Source organism: Plectropomus leopardus, chromosome 10 (genome assembly GCF_008729295.1).
Source record: "Plectropomus leopardus isolate mb chromosome 10, YSFRI_Pleo_2.0, whole genome shotgun sequence".
NCBI classification, from domain to species: Eukaryota; Metazoa; Chordata; class Actinopteri; order Perciformes; family Serranidae; genus Plectropomus; species Plectropomus leopardus.
Genome location: NC_056472.1, coordinates 16,284,241 through 16,302,167, shown reverse-complemented (window position 1 = coordinate 16,302,167; position 17,927 = coordinate 16,284,241). Strand labels below are relative to the sequence as shown.

At 32.8% G+C, this 17,927-nt stretch overlaps 1 protein-coding gene across 1 annotated transcript in view; it reads left to right on the top strand.

Annotated features, from left to right (window-relative positions):
• Positions 1-17,927, top strand: part of LOC121948880 (activin receptor type-1C) — a 43,203-nt gene that overhangs the window by 15,187 nt on the left and 10,089 nt on the right. The gene's annotated exons all lie outside the window — the stretch shown is intronic.

The following is a 17,927-nucleotide window of genomic DNA, read 5'->3' as shown; positions in this document are numbered from 1 at the left end:
TGTCCACTAAATGGCTGAAAACCACATATTATAGATTGTTGAGATGCAACATAGCATGGCATATTGAAAAAAGGGCCAAAAAAAGCCCCAAAAGTCATAATATAGCATGTTGAAAAAATGGCCAACAACCACATGCTATAGTATGGTTAAAAATCTCAAATTTTGACATGTAAAAATGGCTGAAAACCACTTATTAAACGTTATAGGGATGCGCCATAGTGTTGCATGTTGACAAAAGAGCCCAAAAACGGCCAAAAAGTCAGATTATAGCACATTGAAAAATTAGCCAAAAAACACATGGTATAGTATAGTATGAAAAATCTCAAATTTTGACATATTGTAAAAATGGCAGAAAACCACTTATTATACCTAACGACGAGACGCGCCATAGCATAGCATGTTGAAAAAAGGGTTCAAAAAAGGACAAAAAGTCAAATTTTAGGATGTTAAAAAACGGGCCAAAACCCGCATAGTATAGTAAGGCGAAAAAATTTCTAATTTTGACATGTCATAAAAATAGCAGAAAACCACTTACAGTTCATAAAGATGGGCCATAGCATAGCATGTTGAAAAAGGGCCTAAAAAAGGACAAAGGGTCAAATTATAGGACGTTGAAAAATTTGCCAAAAACCGCATAGTATAGTATGAAGAAAATTCTCAAATTTTGACATGTTGTATGAAATGGCTGAAAACCACTTATTATACCTCATAAGGATGCGCCATAGCATTTGAAAGTGCAAATATGGTCAAAAACACTATAATTTGGCATGTCAAAAAACGACCAAAAGAGCAAGGCTATAGTATGGCAAAAATGTCAAAATTTGACACGTCTCAAAATTAGCTAAAAACACCTCAAAACAGCAATAAATAGCATGCTGAGACACGCCATAGCATTAAAACGTTAAAAAAATATCCAAAAAAACATATTTTGGCATGTCGAAAAAATGACCAAAAAAGCAAGGCTATAGTATGGCAAAAATTGTCAAAATTTAACACGTCTCAAAATTACCTAAAAACACCTCAAAACAGCAATAAATAGCATGCTGAGACACGCCATAGCATTAAAACGTGCAAAAAATATCCAAAAAACCATATTTTGGCATGTCGAAAAAACGACCAAAAAAGCAAGGCTATAGTATGGCAAAAATGGCAAAGTTTGACATGTCTCAAAATTAGCTAAAAACACATCAAAACAGCAATAAATAGCATGCTGAGACACGCCATAGCATTAAAACGTGCAAAAAATAACCAAAAAAACATATTTTGGCATGTCGAAAAAACGACCAAAAAAGCAAGGCTATAGTATGGCAAAAATGGCAAAATTTGACACGTCTCAAAATTAGCTAAAAACACCTCAAAACAGCAATAAATAGCATGCTGAGACAGGCTATAACATTAAAACGTGCAAAAAATATCCAAAAAAACATATTTTGGCATGTCTAAAAAACGACCAAAAAAGCAAGGCATAGTATGGCAAAAATGTCAAAATTTGACATGTCTCAAAATTAGCTAAAAACACCTCAAAACAGCAATAAATAGTATGCTGAGACAGGCTATAACATTAAAACGTGCAAAAAATTGCCCCAAAAACCATATTTTGGTATGTCGAAAAAACGACCAAAAAAGCAAGGCTATAGTATGGCAAAAATGTCAAAATTTGACACGTCCCAAAATTAGCTTAAAACACGTCAAAACACCATAAAAGAGCGTGCTGAGACAGGCTATAGCATTAAAACGTGCAAAAATTGCCCCCAAAACCATATTTTGGCACATCAAAAAAAACGACCAAAAAAGCAAGGCTATAGTATGGCAAAAATGTCAAAAATTTGACATGTCTCAAAATTAGCTAAAAACACATCAAAACAGCAATAAATAGCATGCTGAGACACGCCATAGCATTAAAACGTGCAAAAAATATCCAAAAAAAAACATATTTTGGCATCGAAAAAAACGACAAAAAAGCAAGGCTATAGTATGGCAAAAATGTCAAAATTTGACACGTCTCAAAATTAGCTAAAAACACCTCAAAACAGCAATAAATAGCATGCTGAGACAGGCTATAACATTAAAACGTGCAAAAAATATCCAAAAAACCATATTTTGGCATGTCTAAAAAACGACCAAAAAAGCAAGGCTATAGTATGGCAAAAATGTCAAAATTTGACATGTCTCAAAATTAGCTAAAAACACCTCAAAACAGCAATGAATAAATAGTATGCTGAGACAGGCTATAACATTAAAACGTGCAAAAAATTGCCCCAAAAACCATATTTTGGTATGTCGAAAAAACGACCAAAAAAGCAAGGCTATAGTATGGCAAAAATATCAAAATTTGACACGTCCCAAAATTAGCTTAAAACACCTCAAAACACCATAAAATAGCGTGCTGAGACAGGCATAGCATTAAAACGTGCAAAAATTGCCCCAAAAAAACCATATTTTGGCACATCAAAAAAACGACCAAAAAAGCAAGGCTATAGTATGGCAAAAATGTCAAAATTTGACACGTCTCAAAATTAGCTAAAAACACATCAAAACAGCAATAAAATAGCATGCTGAGACACGCCATAGCATTAAAACGTGCAAAAAATATCCAAAAAACCATATTTTGGCATGTCGAAAAAAAACGACCAAAAAAGCAAGGCTATAGTATGGCAAAAATGTCAAAATTTGACATGTCTCAAAATTAGCTAAAAACACCTCAAAACAGCAATAAATAGCATGCTGAGACAGGCTATAGCATTAAAACGTGCAAAAAAATATCCAAAAAACCATAATTTTGGCATGTCGAAAAAAAAACGACCAAAAAAGCAAGGCTATAGTATGGCAAAAATGTCAAAATTTGACATGTCTCAAAAATTAGCTAAAAAACACCTCAAAACAGCAAAAATAGTATGCTGAGACAGGCCATAGCATTAAAACGTGCAAAAATTGCCCCAAAAAACCATATTTTGGTAGCATGTCGAAAAAAAACGACCAAAAAAGCAAGGCTATAGTATGGCAAAAATGTCAAAAATTTGACACGTCCCAAAATTAGCTTAAAAAAACCTCAAAACAGCATAAAATAGCGTGCTGAGACAGGCTATATAGCATTAAAACGTGCAAAAAATTGCCCAAAAAAACCACCATTTTGGCATGTCAAAAAAATGACCAAAAAAGCAAGGCTATAGTATGGCAAAAATGTCAAAAATTTGACATGTGTCTCAAAATTAGCTAAAAACACCTCAAAACAGCAAAAATAGCATGCTGAGACACGCCATAGCATTAAAACGTGCAAAAAATATCCAAAAAAACCATATTTTGGCATGTCGAAAAAATGACCAAAAAAAAAAGCAAGGCTATAGTATGGCAAAAATGTCAAAATTTGACATGTCTCAAAAATTAGCTAAAAACACCTCAAAACAGCATAAAATAGCGCTGAGACAGGCCATAGCATTAAAACGTGCAAAAAATATCCAAAAAAACATATTTGGCATGTCAAAAAAAAAAATGACAAAAAAAAAAAGCAAGGCTATAGTATGGCAAAAATGTCAAAATTTGACATGTCTCTCAAAATTAGCTAAAAACACCTCAAAACAGCAAAAATAGTATGCTGAGACAGGCCATAGCATTAAAACGTGCAAAAAATTGCCCCAAAAAACCATATTTTAGCATGTCGAAAAAAAAAACGACCAAAAAAAAGCAAGGCTATAGTATGGCAAAAATGTCAAAATTTGACACGTCCCAAAAATTAGCTTAAAAACACCTCAAAACAGCATAAAATAGCGTGCTGAGACACGCCATAGCATTAAAACGTGCAAAAATTGCCCCAAAAAACCATATTTTGGCACATGTCAAAAAAAAACGACCAAAAAAGCAAGGCTATAGTATGGCAAAAATGTCAAAATTTGACATGTCTCAAAATTAGCTAAAAAACACTCAAACAGCAATAAAATAGCATGCTGAGACACACGCCATAGCATTAAAACGTGCAAAAAAATATCAAAAAAAAACATATTTTGGCATGTCGAAAAAATGACCAAAAAAAAAAGCAAGGCTATAGTATGGCAAAAATGTCAAAATTTGACATGTCTCAAAATTAGCTAAAAAACACCTCAAAACAGCATAAAATAGCATGCTGAGACACGCCATAGCATTAAAACGTGCAAAAAAATATCCAAAAAAAACATATTTTGGCATGTCGAAAAAAAATGACCAAAAAAAGCAAGGCTATAGTATGGCAAAAATGTCAAAAATTTGACATGTCCAAAATTAGCTAAAAAAACACCTCAAAACAGCAAAAATAGCATGCTGAGACACGCCATAGCATTAAAACGTGCAAAAAATATCCAAAAAACAACATATTAGCATGTCGAAAAAAAAAAATGACAAAAAAAAAAGCAAGGCTATAGTATGGCAAAAATGTCAAAATTTGACATGTCCAAAAACAGCTAAACACCTCAAAACAGCAGCAAAAATAGCATGCTGAGACGCCATAGCATTAAAACGTGCAAAAATGGCAAAAAACACAAAATATTTTAGCATGTCAAAAAAAAATGAAAAAAAAAAGCAAGGCTATAGTATGGCAAAAATGTCAAAATTTGACATGTCCCAAAAACAGCTAAAAACACCTCAAAAAACAGCATAAAATAGCGTGCTGAGACACGCCATAGCATTAAAACGTGCAAAAAATATCCAAAAACACCATAATTTAGCATGTCGAAAAAAAAATGACCAAAAAAAAGCAAGGCTATAGTATGGCAAAAATGTCAAAATTTGACATGTCTCAAAAACAGCTAAAAACACCTCAAAACAGCATAAAATAGCATGCTGAGACACGCCATAGCATTAAAACGTGCAAAAAATATGGCCAAAAAAACATAATATAGCATGTCAAAAAAAAAATGACCAAAAAAGCAAGGCTATAGTATGGCAAAAATGTCAAAAATTTGACATGTCCCAAAAACAGCTAAAAAAAACACCTCAAAACAGCATAAAATAGCGTGCTGAGACACGCCATAGCATTAAAACGTGCAAAAAATGGCCAAAAAAAAACATATTTTAGCATGTCGAAAAAATGACCAAAAAGCAAGGCTATAGTATGGCAAAAATGTCAAAATTTGACATGTCCAAAAACAGCTAAAAACACCTCAAAACAGCATAAAATATAGCATGCTGAGACACGCCATAGCATAAAAACGTGCAAAAAAATATGGCCAAAAAAAACCATAATTAGCATGTCGAAAAAAAAATGACCAAAAAAAGCAAGGCTATAGTATGGCAAAAATGTCAAAATTTGACATGTCCCAAAAACAGCTTAAAAACACCTCAAAACAGCATAAAATAGCGTGCTGAGACACGCCATAGCATTAAAACGTGCAAAAATGGCCAAAAAAAAACATAATAGCATGTCAAAAAAAATGACCAAAAAAAGCAAGGCTATAGTATGGCAAAAAAAAATGTCAAAAAAATGACATGTCCCAAAAAACAGCTGAAAAAACACCAAAAAACAGCATAAAATAGCGTGCTGAGACACGCCATAGCATTAAAACGTGCAAAAAATGGCCAAAAAAACATAATAATAGCATGTCGAAAAAAAAACGACCAAAAAAGCAAGGCTATAGTATGGCAAAAATGTCAAAAATTTGACATGTCTCAAAAACAGCTAAAAACACCTCAAAACAGCATAAAATAGCGTGCTGAGACACGCCATAGCATTAAAACGTGCAAAAAAATGGCCAAAAAAACATAATATAGCATGTCGAAAAAATGACCAAAAAAAAAAAAGCAAGGCTATAGTATGGCAAAAATGTCAAAAAATTTGACATGTCCCAAAAACAGCTAAAAACACCTCAAAACAGCATAAAATAGCGTGCTGAGACACGCCATAGCATTAAAACGTGCAAAAAATGGCCAAAAAAAACCATAATTTAGCATGTCAAAAAAAAAAAAAACCACCAACCAAAAAAAAAAGCAAGGCTATAGTATGGCAAAAATGTCAAAATTTGACATGTCCCAAAAACAGCTAAAAAAACACCTCAAAACAGCATAAAATAGCGTGCTGAGACACGCCATAGCATTAAAACGTGCAAAAAAAATGGCCAAAAAACAACAAATATAGCATGAAAAAAAAATGACCAAAAAAGCAAGGCTATAGTATGGCAAAAATGTCAAAAAATTTGACATGTCCCAAAAACAGCTTGAAAACACCTCAAAACAGCATAAAAGCATGCGTGCTGAGACACGCCATAGCATTAAAACGTGCAAAAAATGGCCAAAAAAAAAAAATATTATAGCATGTCGAAAAAAAAATGACCAAAAAAGCAAGGCTATAGTATGGCAAAAATGTCAAAAAATGACATGTCCCAAAAAACAGCTGAAAAAACACCTCAAAACATAAAATAGCGTGCTGAGACACGCCATAGCATTAAAACGTGCAAAAATGGCCCAAAAAACATAAATATAGCATGTCGAAAAAAAAAATGAAAAAAAAAGCAAGGCTATAGTATGGCAAAAATGTCAAAATTTGACATGTCCAAAAAACAGCTAAAAAAACAAAAAAAAAACAGCAAAAATAGCGTGCTGAGACACGCCATAGCATTAAAACGTGCAAAAAATGGCCCAAAAACAACAAAATATTGCATGTCGAAAAAATGACCAAAAAAGCAAGGCTATAGTATGGCAAAAATGTCAAAAAATTTGACATGTCCCAAAAAACAGCTAAAAAAACACCTCAAAACAGCATAAAATAGCGTGCTGAGACACGCCATAGCATTAAAACGTGCAAAAAAAATAGCCAAAAAAAAAAAATAGCATGTCGAAAAAAAAAATGAAAAAAAAGCAAGGCTATAGTATGGCAAAAATGTCAAAAAATTTGACATGTCCCAAAAACAGCTGAAAAAAAACACCTCAAAACAGCATAAAATAGCGTGCTGAGACACGCCATAGCATTAAAACGTGCAAAAATGGCCAAAAACACCATAATATAGCATGTCGAAAAAAATGACCAAAAAAAGCAAGGCTATAGTATGGCAAAAATGTCAAAATTTGACATGTCCCAAAAAACAGCTAAAAAAACACCTCAAAACAGCATAAAATAGCGTGCTGAGAGACACGCCATAGCATTAAAACGTGCAAAAAAATGGCCAAAAAAAAACCATAATATAGCATGTCGAAAAAATGACCAAAAAAAGCAAGGCTATAGTATGGCAAAAATGTCAAAAAATGACATGTCCCAAAAAACAGCTAAAAAAACCTCAAAACAGCATAAAATAGCGTGCTGAGACACGCCATAGCATTAAAACGTGCAAAAAAAATGGCCAAAAAAACACACAAATATAGCATGTCGAAAAAAAAATGACAAAAAAGCAAGGCTATAGTATGGCAAAAATGTCAAAAATGACATGTCCCAAAAACAGCTCAAAAAAAACACCAAAAAACAGCATAAAATAGCGTGCTGAGACACGCCATAAAATTGCAAAAACGTGCAAAAAAATGGCCAAAAACAACAAATATAGCATGTCGAAAAAAAATGACCAAAAAAAAAAGCAAGGCTATAGTATGGCAAAAATGTCAAAAAATGACATGTCCCCAAAAAACAGCTAAAAACACCTCAAAACAGCATAAAATAGCGTGCTGAGACACGCCATAGCATTAAAACGTGCAAAAATGCCAAAAAAACCATAAAATATAGCATGTCAAAAAAAATGACCAAAAAAAAAAGCAAGGCTATAGTATGGCAAAAATGTCAAAAAAAATGACATGTCCCAAAAACAGCTAAAAACACCTCAAAACAGCATAAAATAGCGTGCTGAGACACGCCATAGCATTAAAACGTGCAAAAAATGCCAAAAAAAACATAATATAGCATGTCGAAAAAATGACCAAAAAAAAAAAGCAAGGCTATAGTATGGCAAAAATGTCAAAAAATGACATGTCCCAAAAACAGCTAAAAACACCTCAAAAAAACAGCATAAAAAAAGCTGAGACACGCGCATAGCATAAAACGTGCAAAAATGGCCAAAAAAAACAAAAAACACATAAAAAAAAGCATGTTTAAAAAAAAATGACCAAAAAAAGCAAGGCTATAGTATGGCAAAAAAAAGGCTATAGTATGGCAAAAATGTCAAAATTTGACATGTCCCAAAAACAGCTGAAAAAACACCTCAAAACACAGCATAAAATAGCGTGCTGAGACACGCCATAGCATTAAAACGTGCAAAAAATGGCCAAAAAACACCAAAATTATAGCATGTCAAAAAAAATGACCAAAAAAAGCAAGGCTATAGTATGGCAAAAAAATGTCAAAATTTGACATGTCCCAAAAACAGCTAAAAACACCTCAAAACAGCATAAAATAGCATGCTGAGACACGCCATAGCATTAAAACGTGCAAAAAATGGCCAAAAAAAAACATAATATAGCATGTCAAAAAAATGACCAAAAAAGCAAGGCTATAGTATGGCAAAAATGTCAAAAAATGACATGTCCCAAAAAAGCTAGCTAAAAACACCTCAAAAAACAGCATAAAATAGCGTGCTGAGACACGCCATAGCATTAAAACGTGCAAAAATGGCCAAAAAAAACCAAAATATAGCATGTCGAAAAAATGACCAAAAAAAGCAAGGCTATAGTATGGCAAAAATGTCAAAAAATTTGACATGTCCCAAAAAACAGCTCAAAAAACACCTCAAAACAGCATAAAATAGCGTGCTGAGACACGCCATAGCATTAAAACGTGCAAAAATGGCCAAAAAAACAACATAATATAGCATGTCGAAAAAAATGACCAAAAAAAAAAGCAAGGCTATAGTATGGCAAAAATGTCAAAAAAATGACATGTCAAAAAAAACAGCTAAAAACACCTCAAAACAGCATAAAATAGCGTGCTGAGACACGCCATAGCATTAAAACGTGCAAAAAATGGCCAAAAAACACCATAATATAGCATGTCGAAAAAAAAATGAAAAAAAAAAAAGCAAGGCTATAGTATGGCAAAAATGTCAAAAAATACATGTCCCAAAAACAGCTAAAAACACCTCAAAACAGCATAAAATAGCGTGCTGAGACACACGCCATAGCATTAAAACGTGCAAAAAAAACCAAAAAACAAACAAAATATAGCATGTCGAAAAAAATGACCAAAAAAGCAAGGCTATAGTATGGCAAAAATGTCAAAAATTGACATGTCCCAAAAACAGCTAAAAAACACCTCAAAACAGCAAAAAATAGCGTGCTGAGACACGCCATAGCATTAAAACGTGCAAAAAAATGGCAAAAAAAAAAACAAATATAGCATGTCAAAAAAAAAAATGAAAAAAAAGCAAGGCTATAGTATGGCAAAAATGTCAAAATTTGACATGTCCCAAAAAACAGCTAAAAACACCTCAAAACAGCATAAAATAGCGTGCTGAGACACGCCATAGCATTAAAACGTGCAAAAAAATGGCCAAAAAACACACAAAATATAGCATGTCGAAAAAAAATGACCAAAAAAGCAAGGCTATAGTATGGCAAAAATCAAAAAATTTGACATGTCCCAAAAACAGCTAAAAAAACACCTCAAAACAGCAAAAATAGCGTGCTGAGACACACGCCATAGCATTAAAACGTGCAAAAAAATGGCCAAAAAACACCATATATAGCATGAAAAAAAAAATGACCAAAAAAGCAAGGCTATAGTATGCAAAAAATGTCAAAAAATGACATGTCCCAAAAACAGCTAAAAAAACACCTCAAAAACAGCAGCATAAAATAGCATGCGTGCTGAGACACGCCATAGCATTAAAACGTGCAAAAAAATGGCCAAAAAAAAAAACAAAATATAGCATGTTGAAAAAAAAATGACAAAAAAAAAAAGCAAGGCTATAGTATGGCAAAAATGTCAAAAATTTGACATGTCCCAAAAAACAGCTAAAAAACACCTCAAAACAGCATAAAATAGCGTGCTGAGACACGCCATAGCATTAAAACGTGCAAAAATGGCCAAAAAAAACATAAATATAGCATGTCAAAAAAATGAAAAAAAAAGCAAGGCTATAGTATGGCAAAAATGTCAAAAATGACATGTCCCAAAAAACAGCTAAAAACACCTCAAAACAGCATAAAATAGCGTGCTGAGACACGCCATAGCATTAAAACGTGCAAAAATGGCCAAAAAAAACAAAAAAATCAAAAAAAATGACCAAAAAAAAAAAAATGACCACCAAAAAAGCAAGGCTATAGTATGGCAAAAATGTCCAAAAAAAAATTTGACATGTCCCAAAAAAACAGCTGCAAAAAAACACCTCAAAAAACAGCAAAAAATAGCGTGCTGAGACACGCCATAGCATTAAAACGTGCAAAAAATGGCCAAAAAAACACCATAATATAGCATGTCGAAAAAAAAAATGACAAAAAAGCAAGGCTATAGTATGGCAAAAATGTCAAAATTTGACATGTCCCAAAAAACAGCTAAAAACACCTCAAAAAACATAAAATAGCGTGCTGAGACACGCCATGCATTAAAACGTGCAAAAAAAAATATGTCCAAAAAAAACAACATAATATAGCATGTCGAAAAAAAAATGACCAAAAAAAGCAAGGCTATAGTATGGCAAAAATGTCAAAAAATGACATGTCCCAAAAACAGCTAAAAACACCTCAAAACAGCAAAAAAGCATGCTGAGACACGCCATAGCATTAAAACGTGCAAAAATGGCCAAAAAAAAACATAATATAGCATGTCGAAAAAAAAATGAAAAAAAAAGCAAGGCTATAGTATGGCAAAAATGTCAAAAAATGACATGTCCCAAAAAACAGCTAAAAACACCTCAAAACAGCATAAAATAGCGTGCTGAGACACGCCATAGCATTAAAACGTGCAAAAAATGGGTCAAAAAAAACATAATATAGCATGTGTCGAAAAAAATGACAAAAAAGCAAGGCTATAGTATGGCAAAAATGTCAAAAAATGACATGTCCCAAAAACAGCTGAAAACACCTCAAAACAGCATAAAATAGCGTGCTGAGACACGCCATAGCATTAAAACGTGCAAAAATGGCAAAAAAAAACACAAAATATAGCATGTCGAAAAAAATGAAAAAAAAGCAAGGCTATAGTATGGCAAAAATGTCAAAATTGACATGTCCAAAAAACAGCTAAAAAACACCTCAAAACAGCATAAAATAGCGTGCTGAGACACGCCATAGCATTAAAAAAACGTGCAAAAAAACAGCCCAAAAAACACAATATAGCATGTGAAAAAAATGACAAAAAAGCAAGGCTATAGTATGGCAAAAATGTCAAAAAATGACATGTCCCAAAAACAGCTAAAAACACCTCAAAACAGCATAAAATAGCGTGCTGAGACACGCCATAGCATTAAAACGTGCAAAAATGGCCAAAAAAAAACACATAATATAGCATGTCGAAAAAAAATGACAAAAAAAGCAAGGCTATAGTATGGCAAAAATGTCAAAAATTTGACATGTCCCAAAAACAGCTAAAAACACCTCAAAACAGCATAATAGCGTGCTGAGACACGCCATAGCATTAAAACGTGCAAAAAAATGGCCAAAAAACCATAATTATAGCATGTCGAAAAAATGACCAAAAAAAAAGCAAGGCTATATATGGCAAAAATGTCAAAAAATGACATGTCCAAAAAAAACAGCTAAAAAACACCTCAAAACAGCATAAAATAGCGTGCTGAGACACACGCCATAGCATTAAAACGTGCAAAAAAATGAGCCAAAAAACAACAAATATAGCATGTCGAAAAAATGACAAAAAAAAAAAAAGCAAGGCTATAGTATGGCAAAAATGTCAAAAATTGACATGTCCCAAAAACAGCTAAAAACACCTCAAAACAGCATAAAATAGCGTGCTGAGACACGCCATAGCATTAAAAACGTGCAAAAAAATGGCCAAAAAAACACAAAATATAGCATGTCGAAAAAAATGACCAAAAAAAAAAGCAAGGCTATAGTATGGCAAAAATGTCAAAAAATGACATGTCCAAAAACAGCTAAAAACACCTCAAACACAGCATAAAATAGCATGCTGAGACACGCCATAGCATAAAAAACGTGCAAAAATGGCCAAAAAAAAACACCAAATATAGCATCAAAAAAAAATGAAAAAAAAGCAAGGCTATAGTATGGCAAAAAAAAAAAAAATGACATGTCCCAAAAACAGCTAAAAAAACACCTCAAAAACAGCATAAAATAGCGTGCTGAGACACGCCATAGCATAAAAAACGTGCAAAAAAATGGCCAAAAACACCAAAATATAGCATGTCGAAAAAATGACCAAAAAAAAAAAGCAAGGCTATAGTATGGCAAAAATGTCAAAAAATGACATGTCCCAAAAACAGCTAAAAACACCTCAAAAAACAGCATAAAATAGCGTGCTGAGACACGCCATAGCATTAAAACGTGCAAAAAAATGGCCAAAAAAAAAAAACAAAAATATAGCATGTCGAAAAAAAAATGACCAAAAAAGCAAGGCTATATAGTATGGCAAAAATGTCAAAAAATGACATGTCCCAAAAACAGCTAAAAACACCTCAAAACAGCATAAAATAGCGTGCTGAGACACGCCATAGCATTAAAACGTGCAAAAAAATGGCCAAAAAAAACATAATATAGCATGTCGAAAAAATGACCAAAAAAAAAAAGCAAGGCTATAGTATGGCAAAAATGTCAAAAAATGACATGTCCCAAAAAAAACAGCTAAAAAACACCTCAAAACAGCATAAAATAGCGTGCTGAGACACGCCATAGCATTAAAACGTGCAAAAAATGGCCAAAAACAACATAATATAGCATGTCGAAAAAAAATGACCAAAAAAGCAAGGCTATAGTATGGCAAAAATGTCAAAAAATGACATGTCCCAAAAACAGCTAAAAACACCTCAAAACAGCATAAAATAGCGTGCTGAGACACGCCATAGCATTAAAACGTGCAAAAAAAATGGCCAAAAAAACAAAATATAGCATGTCGAAAAAAAAATGACCAAAAAAAAAGCAAGGCTATAGTATGGCAAAAATGTCAAAAAATGACATGTCCCAAAAACAGCTAAAAAAACACCTCAAAACAGCATAAAATAGCGTGCTGCTGACACGCCATAGCATAAAAACGTGCAAAAAAATGGCCAAAAAAAACAACAAATATAGCATGTCGAAAAAAAAATGACCAAAAAAGCAAGGCTATAGTATGGCAAAAAAAATGTCAAAAAAATGACATGTCCAAAAACAGCTAAAAACACCAAAAAACAGCATAAAATAGCGTGCTGAGACACGCCATAGCATTAAAACGTGCAAAAAATGGCCAAAAAAACCATAATATATAGCATGTTGAAAAAAAAAATGACAAAAAAAAAGCAAGGCTATAGTATGGCAAAAATGTCAAAAATTTGACATGTCCCAAAAAAAGCTAAAAAACACCTCAAAACAGCATAAAATAGCGTGCTGAGACACACGCCATAGCATAAAACGTGCAAAAAATATGGCCAAAAAAAAAAACATAATATAGCATGTCGAAAAAATGACAAAAAAAAAAGCAAGGCTATAGTATGGCAAAATGTCAAAAAATGACATGTCAAAAAAAACAAAAAAAACACCTCAAAACAGCATAAAATAGCGTGCTGAGACACGCCATAGCATTAAAACGTGCAAATGGCCAAAAAAAACAACATAATATAGCATGTGAAAAAAAAATGACCAAAAAAAAAGCAAGGCTATAGTATGGCAAAAATGTCAAAAATGACATGTCCCAAAAAACAGCAAAAAAAAACACCTCAAAACAGCATAAAATAGCGTGCTGAGACACGCCATAGCATTAAAACGTGCAAAAATGGCCAAAAAAACAACAAAAATATAGCATGTCAAAAAAAAAAATGATGAAAAAAAAAAAAGCAAGGCTATAGTATGGCAAAAATGTCAAAAAAATGACACATGTCAAAAACAGCTGAAAAACACCTCAAAACAGCATAAAATAGCGTGCTGAGACACGCCATAGCATTAAAACGTGCAAAAAATGGCCAAAAAACAACATAAATATAGCATGTCAAAAAAATGAAAAAAAAAAGCAAGGCTATAGTATGGCAAAAATGTCAAAAAATGACATGTCCAAAAAACAGCTAAAAACACCTCAAAACAGCATAAAATAGTGTGCTGAGACACGCCATAGCATTAAAACGTGCAAAAAATGGCAAAAAACACATAATATAGCATGTCGAAAAAAATGAAAAAAAAGCAAGGCTATAGTATGGCAAAAATGTCAAAAAATGACATGTCCCAAAAAAGCTAAAAACACACCTCAAAACAGCATAAAATAGCGTGCTGAGACACACGCCATAGCATTAAAACGTGCAAAAAATGGCCAAAAAAAACAACAAATAGCATGTCAAAAAAATGACAAAAAAGCAAGGCTATAGTATGGCAAAAATGTCAAAAAATGACATGTCCCAAAAACAGCTAAAAACACCTCAAAACAGCAGCAAAAAATAGCGTGCTGAGACACGCCATAGCATTAAAACGTGCAAAAAAATGGCCAAAAAAACCATAAAAAGCATAGCATGTCAAAAAAAAAAATGACCAAAAAAAAAAAGCAAGGCTATATAGTATGGCAAAAATGTCAAAAATTGACATGTCCCAAAAAAACAGCTAAAAAAACACCTCAAAACAGCATAAAATAGCGTGCTGAGACACGCCATAGCATTAAAACGTGCAAAAAATAGCCAAAAAAAAACATAATATAGCATGTCGAAAAAAAATGACCAAAAAAAAAAGCAAGGCTATAGTATGGCAAAAATGTCAAAAATGACATGTCCCAAAAACAGCTAAAAAAACACCTAAAAAAACAGCATAAAATAGCGTGCTGAGAAACACGCCATAGCATTAAAACGTGCAAAAAAAATGGCCAAAAAAAAAACAAATAATATAGCATGTCGAAAAAAATGACCAAAAAAGCAAGGCTATAGTATGGCAAAAATGTCAAAAATTTGACATGTCCCAAAAACAGCTAAAAACACCTCAAAAACAGCAAAAATAGCGTGCTGAGACACGCCATAGCATTAAAAACGTGCAAAAAAATGGCAAAAAAAACAACATAATATAGCATGTGAAAAAAAAATGACCAAAAAAAAAGCAAGGCTATAGTATGGCAAAAATGTCAAAAATTTGACATGTCCCAAAAACAGCTAAAAACACCTCAAAACAGCATAAAATAGCGTGCTGAGACACGCCATAGCATTAAAAACGTGCAAAAAAATGGCAAAAAACCATAATATAGCATGTCGAAAAAAAAATGACCAAAAAAAAAAAGCAAGGCTATAGTATGGCAAAAATGTCAAAAATTGACATGTCCCAAAAAAAAAAAAAAGCTTTAAAAAACCTCAAAACAGCATAAAATAGCGTGCTGAGACACGCCATAGCATTAAAACGTGCAAAAATGGCCAAAAAAACCATAATTTTAGCATGTCGAAAAAAATGACCAAAAAAAAAAAAGCAAGGCTATAGTATGGCAAAAATGTCAAAATTTGACATGTCCCAAAAAAACAGCTAAAAAAACACCTCAAAACAGCATAAAATAGCGTGCTGAGACACGCCATAGCATTAAAACGTGCAAAAACGGCCAAAAAAACACATAAATATAGCATGTCGAAAAAAAATGAAAAAAAGCAAGGCTATAGTATGGCAAAAATGTCAAAAAATGACATGTCCCAAAAAACAGCTGAAAAACACCTCAAAACAGCATAAAATAGCATGTGCTGAGACACGCCATAGCATTAAAACGTGCAAAAATGGCAAAAAAAAAAAATATAGCAAAAAAAAAAATGACAAAAAAAAAAAAGCAAGGCTATAGTATGGCAAAAATGTCAAAAAATTTGACATGTCTCAAAAACAGCTAAAAACACCTCAAAACAGCATAAAAATAGCGTGCTGAGACACGCCATAGCATTAAAACGTTTGCAAAAAATGCAAAAATGGCCAAAAAAAAAAAAAGCATGTAGCATGTCGAAAAAATGACCAAAAAAAAAGCAAGGCTATAGTATGGCAAAAATGTCAAAAAAATGACATGTCCCAAAAACAGCTAAAAACACAAAAACTCAAAACAGCATAAAAATAGCGTGTGCAGACACGCCATAGCATTAAAACGTGCAAAAAATGGTCAAAAAAACACAAAAATATAAAAAGCATGTTGAAAAAATGACCAAAAAAGCAAGGCTATAGTATGGCAAAAATGTCAAAAAATTGACATGTCCCAAAAAACAGCTAAAAACACCTCAAAAACAGCATAAAATAGCGTGCTGAGACACGCCATAGCATTAAAAACGTGCAAAAAAATGGCCAAAAAAAAAACACCAAAATATAGCATGTCGAAAAAAAATGACCAAAAAAGCAAGGCTATAGTATGGCAAAAATGTCAAAAATTTGACATGTCCCAAAAAAAACAGCTAAAAACACCTCAAAACAGCATAAAATAGCGTGCTGAGACACGCCATAGCATTAAAACGTGCAAAAATGGCCAAAAACACCATAAATATAGCATGTCAAAAAAAATGAAAAAAAAAAAAGCAAGGCTATAGTATGGCAAAAATGTCAAAAATTGACATGTCAAAAAAAACAGCTAAAAAACACCTCAAAACAGCATAAAATAGCGTGCTGAGACACGCCATAGCATTAAAACGTGCAAAAAAAATGGCCAAAAAACAACATAATATAGCATGTCAAAAAAATGACCAAAAAAGCAAGGCTATAGTATGGCAAAAATGTCAAAAATTGACATGTGTCCAAAAACAGCTAAAAAACACCTCAAAACAGCATAAAAAATAGCGTGCTGAGACACGCCATAGCATTAAAACGTGCAAAAAAAAATGGCCAAAAAAACCATAATATAGCATGTCGAAAAAAATGACCAAAAAAGCAAGGGCTATAGTATGGCAAAAAAAATGTCAAAAATTTGACATGTCCCAAAAACAGCTAAAAAACACCTCAAAACAGCATAAAATAGCGTGCTGAGACACGCCATAGCATTAAAACGTGCAAAAAAAATGGCCAAAAAAAACAAAATATAATATAGCATGTCAAAAAAAATGACAAAAAAGCAAGGCTATAGTATGGCAAAATGTCAAAAAATGACATGTCCAAAAACAGCTAAAAACACCTCAAAACAGCATAAAATAGCGTGCTGAGACACGCCATAGCATTAAAACGTGCAAAAAATGGCCCAAAAACAACCATAATATAGCATGTCGAAAAAAATGACCAAAAAAGCAAGGCTATAGTATGGCAAAAAATGTCAAAATTGACATGTCCCAAAAAACAGCTAAAAAAACACCTCAAAACAGCATAAAAAATAGCATGCTGAGACACGCCATAGCATTAAAACGTGCAAAAATGGCCAAAAAAACAACATAATATAGCATGTCGAAAAAAATGACCAAAAAAAAGCAAGGCTATAGTATGGCAAAAATGTCAAAAATTTGACATGTCCCAAAAAAAACAGCTAAAAACACCTCAAAACAGCATAAAATAGCGTGCTGAGACACGCCATAGCATTAAAACGTGCAAAAAAAGCCCCAAAAAACATATAATATAGCATGTCAAAAAAATGACAAAAAAAAAAGCAAGGCTATAGTATGGCAAAAATGTCAAAAAATGACATGTCCCCAAAAACAGCTAAAAAACACCTCAAAAAAACAGCATAAAATAGCGTGCTGAGACACGCCATAGCATTAAAACGTGCAAAAAATGGCCAAAAAAAAACAAAAATAGCATGTCGAAAAAATGACCAAAAAAGCAAGGCTATAGTATGGCAAAAATGTCAAAATTGACATGTCCAAAAAAAACAAAAAACCTCAAAACAGCATAAAATAGCGTGCTGAGACACGCCATAGCATTAAAACGTGCAAAAAAATGGCCAAAAAAACAACATAATATAGCATGTCGAAAAAAATGAC